Source organism: Lactuca saligna, chromosome 3, assembly GCF_052625555.1.
Source record: "Lactuca saligna cultivar CGN05327 chromosome 3, ASM5262555v1, whole genome shotgun sequence".
In the NCBI taxonomy this organism is placed as follows: Eukaryota; Viridiplantae; Streptophyta; class Magnoliopsida; order Asterales; family Asteraceae; genus Lactuca; species Lactuca saligna.
In genome coordinates this window covers 18,411,144-18,421,641 of record NC_136419.1, presented here as the reverse complement: position 1 = coordinate 18,421,641, position 10,498 = coordinate 18,411,144, and the positions used below count along the sequence as shown (strand labels likewise).

General features: G+C 34.7%; 1 non-coding gene across 1 annotated transcript; it reads right to left on the bottom strand.

Moving 5' to 3' along the window:
• Positions 1–8,619: 8,619 nt before the first annotated feature.
• On the bottom strand, positions 8,620–8,726 carry LOC145038141 (small nucleolar RNA R71). Its single transcript, XR_013679206.1, has one exon. It is a non-coding gene; the product is annotated as a small nucleolar RNA R71 (small nucleolar RNA).
• Between the last annotated feature and the right edge of the window lie 1,772 nt (positions 8,727–10,498).

The window sequence follows — 10,498 nt, the reverse complement described above, 5'->3', positions numbered from 1 at the left end:
GAAGTAGTTCGCATCAAACCAGAAAGTTCAAGATCTCTGTCACAACTAGGAATTTTAATGCTTATTCAATAACAACAAAACTTCCATCAAACACCTCATACAAGCACTGCAATTAGTCAACAAAGAATTGGAAGCCCTAGAAATCCCGGTTTAAGTCCATTTTGGACGAGGATCTTCTTATTGGGCCTAATGGACCAATTAGCTTCCAATTTAACTATCTTGAACATAGAAATCTTAAATGGGCCCTAATTGGACCCATATACATGAAATCTTAAATGGGCCCTAATTGGACCCATAACTTTAATGGGCCTTATTGGGCCATAACAAATCTAAGTAGCCCTAGTGGGTCATAAAAGTTATTCCTTGATTTATTTTGGGCCAAAAATCATCTAATTGGATCATAACATGGGCTTAAGCATAAAAAGGCCCAATCTCTCTTCTTTCTTCTCCTCTTCTCGGCCCAAACTACACAATTGGAGGAAGGGTTGACTTTTGTACTTGCCACCTCACCATTATACATGGGACATCCATGCAAATATCCCATGTTTCCATGTATCCCTCACTTCACACTCTCTTCTTCTCTCTCTTTTTCTTCTTGGCTGGGAATCACAAACACACACATACACTTCATTTGAAATCATTTCCAACACTCTCAAGAAAACTACTCTCTTTTCCTCTCAAAATTTTCGAGAATTAGAAGCTTTCAAGGAGGTTCTTCCATAAGATCATCATCCTTGGTAAGATCTCACAACCTAAATTGGTTTGCTACATCTTTAAACTCAAATCACTCCTCTTACTACCTCAAATTCGTGACCATGCTCCCTAGAACTCATCAAGATTCGAAGATCACTTCAAGAAGCTAGCTAGAGTCATAACTTACACCACCTTCTTCTTATCTTCATCAAAACCGAAATCCAAACCCCAAGGTGAGTTCATACCCCCTTGTTTTTGGTTTTTACTTGATTTTGGGGGAGAATACAAGTTGATTTGTGTAGACCTATGTGTATATGCATGACTATGTGTGTTTTCCATGAATTATTTGGTGATTATGTGTTGATTACTTCATTAATCTAAAAATATGTTAAGAACTTGAAGTTTATCAATTGGATCTTCATAAGAACTTTGTGAAAAGTATGTTTTATCACATATAATACATTTAAACTAGTAGATCTGAGATTTATACACTTTAAATAGCAAAAATGAGTGTTGTATTGTAAGATCTATAAATTAAACTCATAAAACAGCCCTTGACAGGAAAGTTTTGGTCCAATCTCGGACTGTTTTGACCCTCTTAATGGAAGTATTTTTCAAAACTGTTTTACATGGATAAAGTTCAGATTAATACCTTTAAACTGACTACCCTCACGTTTTCATACGATTTTTCTAAAATTTTTGGCGAATTTCACAAAACTGCCTATCAAATTTGAAATACTTTCGGACCAAACTGTGAAGTTGAGCAATTTCACACTTGTTAGAAGCCATTAAAAATTATGAAAAAAATCGTGAACAAAGTAGACAAAATTTCCAAAATTCCAGAATTTACGGATCCAAATTTCGACTTACGATGATATTTCTACAAATTTTCCAAAAATTAGGTCGGAAAAGCCCAAAACCAGAAAAATATGTGTTTTCACAAAAATCAAGCCAAAAATGATATTTTTGACAAAAAATGGGTTTAAAATGTTATTTTTACCACAAACTAGTCATCAACACAAGTTTAGAACAAAATGAAGACTAAAGTGTAATTCTTACAAAAATTGGGCCTTAATTCTATTTTTTTGCTTATTGGGCCAAGAACGTCATTTTTTTTTCAAAAAATGGACTTGTATGCTATTTAAGTGAATATTTAAACCAAAATTAACGATAAACTAACAAACAAATTAATTTGATCATTTTGTAAGTTATCGGGCCTTAGTGGTCCATTTTTATATGTAATAAGTCCTGTATACTATTTACATGTTGATTGGGCCTCATTGACCCATTAACATGTGTGACGGACCTTGGATACTATTTGTGTGCTATTTGGGCCTGTATATACCTTACATGTGAAATGGGCCTTTGTTGTCCTTTCACATATAATTCGGACCCATGTTATAAAAAATCTCATTGGGCCGTGAAATGATTTCATGTTTAGTGATGCCTTAGTGGTTCACTTACATGGATCATTGGGCCTAGAACGAGTTTTTACTTTTTTTCTTCGCCTAAATTCGATTAAGGATCTAGTGAGTTTTTATCGATTGGCACCTATTAAGTGTACGATCGTAGCCTGTAGTTATAACCAGAGTCTCTTGAAGGGAGAGCGAGTATTTGTGTTTAGATCTATACGGGGATGACACCCCACACCTGAGCTGTTCGCTACAGTTAGACTAACTCAGTCTAGGGTGACGAAAACCTTATTTTATTTTCTGTCGGCGTCCAACAACGCCAAGACAGGTGAAATTGTCATTAATTAGTATGGTTATGACGGCTCGCTTAGAGGAATTAACGTTATGAAGTTTACGGAAGACCATTCTCTTTTCTCTTGGATTACTCGGAAACATACTCTTACTAGTACTCAACCTCGGGGGTTGGTATGGCAACTTTCTCTTTTACAGATAACATCGGGTTGTCTGGGAGCATTCTCTTTACATGCTCTTACATTCTCTCTACATTCTCTTTACCTTTTTAGTCAAATAAACAATAACATACATGCATTAATACAAGATCTAACACAAACACACTAAACAGTTTTCATAAAATATCGGATTTTCTGGTGCTTTTCAAAATTATACAAATCATTTTCACAAACATGCTTATAAACTCACCAACATTTTATATTGACCGTTTTTCAAAATAACTTGTATTCTCAGTAAACCGTTGAAGCAGGATGAACGAAACAAAGTAATGGATATCGTGTTATATTTTGTTTCATCATACTCTTACTATTTTGGCATGTAATATTCAAATACAATACTCGATGTAAACAATGAATGTTGTTATATTACATGTGTGATGTTGATGATGTTATGTTTCAATTATATTCACTGTAATGATATTTCAAGATGAAGTTACGCACAAGCTCTCGGACGTTTCCGCCGTCTGGTTTGGGGGTGTGACAATCCCTCATAAAAGCTGGAATCCATAAATCCCTTATTTTAAAAATAGACCTTAACCAATCATTTTCTTTTAGATGAAACTTATCTAACATTGTTGACTACGAACTTTCAAAATCTTGTGGAGAACATTGAAGATTCCATATAATATCAAAAAATGTCTTCTAGAAGTCCGGATGGTTATAAACATCGATAAGAATCTAAAAAAAAGAAACACATAAGAATCATTACATATGTTTGATGGGTTTTGGTCATAAGACATCCTATGTGCTCATACAAACCCTAATGCTTGGATCTAGGTTTCTCTATTGTACATGCTTTGAATCCAAGAGTATAAACCCTAAATCTAGCATACAAGTAATCATATTAACATAAGAATGAGTTTATAATGTTACCTTGATTGTTATGTAGCAATAACAATCACAAATCTCCTTGTATTGACTTTAGAAGCTTAGAGTCACAATTGTCACTCCTCTAATGGCTTACAAACACCAAGAGCAAATGGAGAAGGTATAAAGAGAGAGGAGAGAGGTAGGAATTCGTCCTTAGGACTTCTTGGGAAGGCTTAGACGAATTCATGAGCCTTAGGGGGTTTATATAGGTGTAAAGATTAGGGTTTTAGTCCTTATCCTTATCTAGTTGCTTGCCCACCAAGTAACCATAAGATAAGTCTTATAAACCCTTATCTTAGTCGAATTCTAAGGCCTTATCACCTTAGATTCGTCCAAACCATTAATAAGATAATCCTTACCTTATTTTGTAACTATCACATAATTACAATTCAGCCCCTCTAGTTTAATTAATTACACTTGATCACAAAATTAATTCCTAATTAATTATTGACCAATATTAATTAAACAAATATGATTTCTTCTTTAATATATTATTCTTATAACATATTAATAAATCATAATAACCTCTCTCGCTATTTATTTCTCCAATCAAGTTGCTTTGGTGAAGGCAACTGATATTGCCATATTCATACTTATTTTTAGGCAGTATTTAAGTACATTTTTATTAATAAATTGATAATATGTGCAGAATAGTGATATTTATGAGTTTAAATTGTTATTTTCAGTCAATACAAAGGATTTTTGAAGAGAGGGACCAGAGGTGACAAAATGGGGAACATGGGAGGCTTGGAAGACAAGAAAATAATAATTTCATAATAAGAGCTTAATTCACGACGTGGCGGTGCATCCCACGACGTGGCACGGGTGTTCCAGTGGATAAACATCGCGACGCGGAGGATTTCCTTGAAGGATACGTTTTACTTGAAGCCCACGACGTGGCGCATATGGCCACGACGTGGCGCAGGTTTTTGAGGATTATATAAGTTCTCCTATTATTACGAATAAAAGGACTTTTGGCAGAAGAAAAGGAGTTCCAGGAGACGTTTCAGAAGAGAAGAAAGGTCCTGGAAGAGGGATTTCAACACCAAAAGAAGTAAAGTTTTATATTTAGTTGATTATAAACATGTTTTTCATTAGTTTTAGCTGTGCTAGTTTAATTACTATGATGAGCAGCTAAATCTAGCTACTTTTGCTTAGCTAGATGAAGCTTTGAACTTATGAATAGTTATATGTTTATGGATTAATTTGAGTTGGTAAGAGTTGTTTGTGTTTGATTTGTATAACCTAGCATGTTATTATTTGCTTATCTAATTGCTAGATTGCATGTTCTGTGTAGCTTAGTGACTATGAAACTACATGAACTTGTTTACCTAATAATTTAGTGAACATTAAATTGTTAGAGCTAGGATTGACCAATCTTAGTTAGTAATTAGGCTAAATAAATCTTAGCTGTGCTAGAGAACGTAAATTGTGACCATAATTGCGTTTATACAACAAATCTTACATAGCATATTTACATTCATAATTAGTTCTGTGTTTAATTATGTGTGAACATACATGGTTTAACATGAATTAGTTACTTATTGGTAAGATAGAACTAAATTACTAATATAACTAAAACCCAACTTAATAACCCATAATCATTAGCTAGCCATAAGGAAGAAGTGGATTCAACTAAGCAAGAGTGTGTTTTTTATTAATTTGATTAAGTTCATTTGATCTTGCAAAATCAGATAAAACCCCCTTATTAAATTTGTTAATAAATTAGGTTAATTTATTAGTAATTAGGTTAATTAGTAACACTGTTCCCTGTGATCGACACCCGACTTACCTAAGCTATATTGTAATCTGACTAGGTACACTGCCTATAAGTGCATAGTTAGTCTTAGTTTGTTAGGTTATAAATATTAAAATTAGTGGGTACTTTTGTGCACATCAAGTTTTTGGCGCCGTTGCCGGGGAACGACTTTCAATTAATTTAGTTTATTTGATTATTCGTTATTTATTTTTAGTTAGTTTTTTATTTTATTTTTTTAGTTTTATTTTCGTTGATATCATTTCGCTTGTCGGGAAGGTTCTTGTTGTTATTTGCAGGAATTTGTGATCATACACATCGATTGACTTTACCTTTTGCATGGGTTTCGTGATTGCAAGCGATTAGGGAATTCTTGACTTGTTTAGTCTACTACTTTGGTGATTTGTCCAACTCAATCCACGAGGCGTAGTATAGCAAGGCGTATCGAGGTGGTTAAGTGGAAGACTGAACTCTTGCTACTCTTGACTAGTTGGGTCAACTCTTGTTCTACTTATTAGTTAATGGTGCAAAGAAAACAAAGGAAATAGTCTGACAAGTCCCGAAAGTTTTTGTTTTCGCAAACCACCTCTTGCATGCAAGGGATTTAATCAACAATTGTAGTTTGATTTTGACGAAGACATGTGATCGTGATATCCTTTTTAGTTATTTTGGTTTTTTAGTTATTTTAGTGAGTTTTTATTTTTATTTTTAGTTTGTTTAAAATTTGTTTTCCATGTTGATGCTCTTGATGTTTCAGATCTTTGCAGAAATTTTACCCTTCAGATGCTTTCAGAAATTTCAATAATTGGGGTCGAATGTTGATTTGTCACGAGAAAAAAAACCGTGTGAGGGTTTGTAGTTGACACTTGAGAGCCATGACTTTCAATAAGTGTGGGGTATTTTGATATGTCTATTTTTATATATATTTATGTATAACATATCTTAATATTTTAGCATTTATTATTATTATTTAGAACTAAAATAAACTTAATATGCTTTGAAATATTTAATTATAGTTAAAATGGGAGATGGAATGCAAAAGAAAGAGAATGGAGCTGAAAAGATGCAAAAAGGATATTGCTGGCAGATTGACCCCTCTTCAGTGTTTCGGGTATATCTCATGACTCGTAAGTCCAATTGACGAGGTTCAAACTGTTCTGAAAACTAGACGAAATTTCCTACAACTTATGTGAGAGGGACTTTTGGCTAATTCGATACTTATTTTATCCAAAATCGGCCTTGAAGATGAAGCATAAAAGTTGGACGGAAATTCCCTCCAAGTTACTTATTCCCCAAGCACCACTTTCCTTATCTTTATTTGCTTAATCCCTAAGCCACATTAGTTTCCTTATTCCAATCCAACTCTAATATTTCATATAATTCCATCTCCATCAACTATAAGTACCGCATATCATTCCACAAATTTAAAAAGAATCTATGATATTCCACTTCGACTTGTGCAACAAGAAAACTTCATAGTTGCCGTTTTGAGGGTCTAGGAGGTGGCCGGAAGGCCGTTAAGCTAACGGGAGCGGAGATCGGAAGGGTTGGAGAGTGGATACGTGTCGGTAATCATATGGGTTGTTAACGTGACCATGTTTAGCATTCCATTGTGTTACTATTATGTATTTAGTTTCTGACTTGGGTGTAAAAACCTTTTACTTTGTGTTTATGATTGAATGAAGCTTTGATTATTAGACTAATTGCTATATTGAATAGTTTGTTTGTGTTTAATTTATCTTGCCAAGCTTGTTAAAAGATCCTTACATATTAATGATAATTATTTGCTGTTAATTGCCAAGTAAATTGAGTTGTATGAACATCTGCTTGATTGATTGTCTCTTATGATTTTGATGACCATCGAGATTATAAGTCTAGGAATAAAGAATGTGAAACTAGTATTAACATGGGAATAAGTAAGTTAATGTGTGAGCCTTGTTTGATGACCATCAACAAGAGGTTAATTGAATGTCTAATTTGGTTAACTATATTTACAAGTCTTGCTTGATATGAACTGAACACTAGGAAGCATGTTAGTTTAACCAATTGATAACTGTTTGAATTGACTTGTTTGCTAAAGGATTAGTTATAGTGAACGCGAATCTAATCATTTTAGGAATCGGTGAACATGAATAAATAAATTTGTGTATTCAATTATCTATGTTTTTAAGGTGTAATTTGTCTAAACCAAAGTACCTGAAGAGATTTGCTTTCCTGTTAGTTTATCGAGAGTAGTTAATTAATTGTTAGTTTGAGATTTATTTCCTTATTCTTCTCGTGTAACCTATAACCTATAATTAAATATATTAAATTAATCCACCGTTCCCTGTGATTGACACCCGACTTACCTAAGCTATACTGTAATCTGACTAGGTACACTACCTATAAGTGCATAGTTAGTCTAAGTTTGTTAGGTTATAAATATTAAAATTAATGGGTACTTTCGTGCACATCAAGTTTTTGGCGCCGTTGTCGGAGAACGGTGCAGATTATTAGCTTATTTAGTTGCATTAGATTAATCGTTTTTTTATTTAGGAATAAAATCTGCCAGAAAGCTTAATTGGTTATTTATTTTGCTAGCTTATCTTAGTTTAATTATTGTTTTGTTTGTCGCAGAGTTCACGACGTGAGATTTAGTATACTCACGACGTGAAATCTGAGAGTTCATTTTTAGTTTTTCTTATTTTAGTCCAGTTTTACGTTTTAGTTTAGCAAGTTGCAGGAGTTAATGACCAGAGGCTCAAACACACCATTGGTGCCACCACTAGAAGATCTCGAGTCTGCAATTCACAAGAAAAAGACGCCCTTGCAAGAATTGAAGTCAGCCTTCTCTAGGAAGTCAGGAAAGAAGACAGGAGAGTCAAGTTCCTCAACGAAGCACTAGAGCAATCTTGAGCATTTGGATCATTCACCCGTGCAACCCGAGTACGAAAGCGACACCGAGCCAGAATTTGAAGAACACACGAGTAAACCCAAGAACGAGCCAAGGAACGAGATGGCAAATATTGAAGAAATGTCCATGGGAGCTTACAAGAAGCGGATCCGAGAAGATGTGGGTCCCGGATTAGTCCAACCCGCAATACCTGCCAATGCCACATTCGAGCTGAAGGGACACATATTGACTGCGCTGAAGGACATCCCATTTTTCGGGAAAGACCATGAGGATGCTTTTAAGCATCTAGATGAAGTCAATGACATTGCTGATTACTTCAATGTACCAAATGTCAACAGGAACACCGTCCTGCTTAGGATGCTGCCCGTTACTTTCAAAGGAACTGCTAAGGAATGGTTAAAAGCACTCCCACCGGGTACACTCACCACTTGGGCTCAAATGCGTGAGCAATTCCTAGACCAGTTTTGCCCGCCATCCAAGATAGCCAAACTCAAGAAGGCAATAGCCAACTTTGAGCAACAGCCTGGGGAGTCACTGTACAAAGTGTGGGAGCGTTACAAGGGCTTACTCAGAAACTGCCCGCAACATGACCTAAATGTGCAGCAAGAGATGTCAATCTTTTATGATGGGGTCAATGTGATGACAAGACCGATTCTAGTCCCTTTTCCCTCTAAATTTTCCATTCAATACCATGCTTCCAACTACTCACAAGCGACCAATCCTCGTCGAACTTTGGATTGTCCTTTGATAGTTGTTTAATTATTTTAGTCAAAACCGATTCTAGTCCCTTTTCCCTCTAAATGCGCTAGACATTTGGAAAATTTTAGAATGGTCAAATATTAAAGCATTTGCAATCGATCCTATACCCGAAGCATATGGGACACGACGCATAATGTTTTATTTGCTATGTTCTCAAAATTCGAATTGTGAAGAGGAATGCCGTAATCATAATCGAAATTTTAAGAACACACTATGTATCTTTGACTAAATTTATCAACATTTCTCAACCTAAGCTTTTAGATTTGAAACGAAGCATAATATTCTCTCCCTTAATTATAGCAAAACAACTTTACAACCTTACCACTTTGCAAGGTATAACTCTTGTTTTCTATAATTAATATTGCCAACTTGCAATACTTGCCTTAATAATCATACAATCATAACATTTATGCTCCCACTATCATGATGATTATAATAAAACATAACACTTATGCTCCCACTAGCTTCGACATGTATTCAAAACATCTTAACTTCCAGAAAAACAATACCTATTGAATTTCTTAAGTCCATGTTTCTAATACTTAATGCTTTGATAATATTTTATCAAGGCCTCTTAAGCTTATACACCTTTTCCTTAGATAGCTTATATGTGTGTCTAAACAATTAAGACTAATTGCCAAACCTCACAATTCAAATCATGGAAAGGGATACCGTAACCATAATTGAATTCGAGAATGCAACTTTACAATCACTATCTTCTTAAAATCTTTCTTAGTGAAAGCATTTCCTCACAATCATTTTCATGAAGGAGGAAATCTTATGACACTTAGATTTTAATGGTGTATATGTTCCTATCCATGCGAATTTTTTAAAAACAAAGTTTATGACAAATTCAAACTCATATGGACCGAACTTTCTTAATCTTGATTTCTTGCCTTATGGTAGCACAGCTGCCCACCACATCTTCCAAGTAGTTAAGCAGCTCACCTTTTCCTATCAATGTACCTTTCATTGATTAAGGTGCCTTGCCTTTTATGCGTTCAAAATGAGAACTCATAGGACTCACATGCATAATTAACTCAATTGGAAACAGCACAAAAACAAAATAATGTCAACATGATAGGTTGTAAACCTCAACTCATGTGATAGTGATGATCAATAAGGTTTATTTGACTTGTTCTTGAAACCTTTCAAGACCATTAAGACTCCCACTGACTCCTTGACATACAAGATTCTTTTGTCAATAAACATTTCTTAACAAACAAATATTCAAGAGTTAGTGTAGTTTTTTTTTTTTTTTTTTTTTTATCAAAACACTTCATAAATTGGTCCTAGTCGGTCTTTGTCTTATTCAAGACATCACAACTTTCCATATTTGATGAATGTTATAAACCTTTAATACTTTTCTTGGTGGGAAGGCCGGTTACCGGAGGAACAACCTAGTCACGAAAGGTGGCAAAGTGGTATACCTGTTGTTGTTATTGTTGTTGTAGAGAGAATACATGGCGGAGGCGAAAGTGTATTTGCTTTCTTCTGGAACTGACTGATGGCAAGAGAGAAGGATGTAGGAGAGAGTTGTGTATTCCAGAGTTCAATCGACGCATCACATAATAAGGAATAACAAACGGTGAGATGCATCAATGGA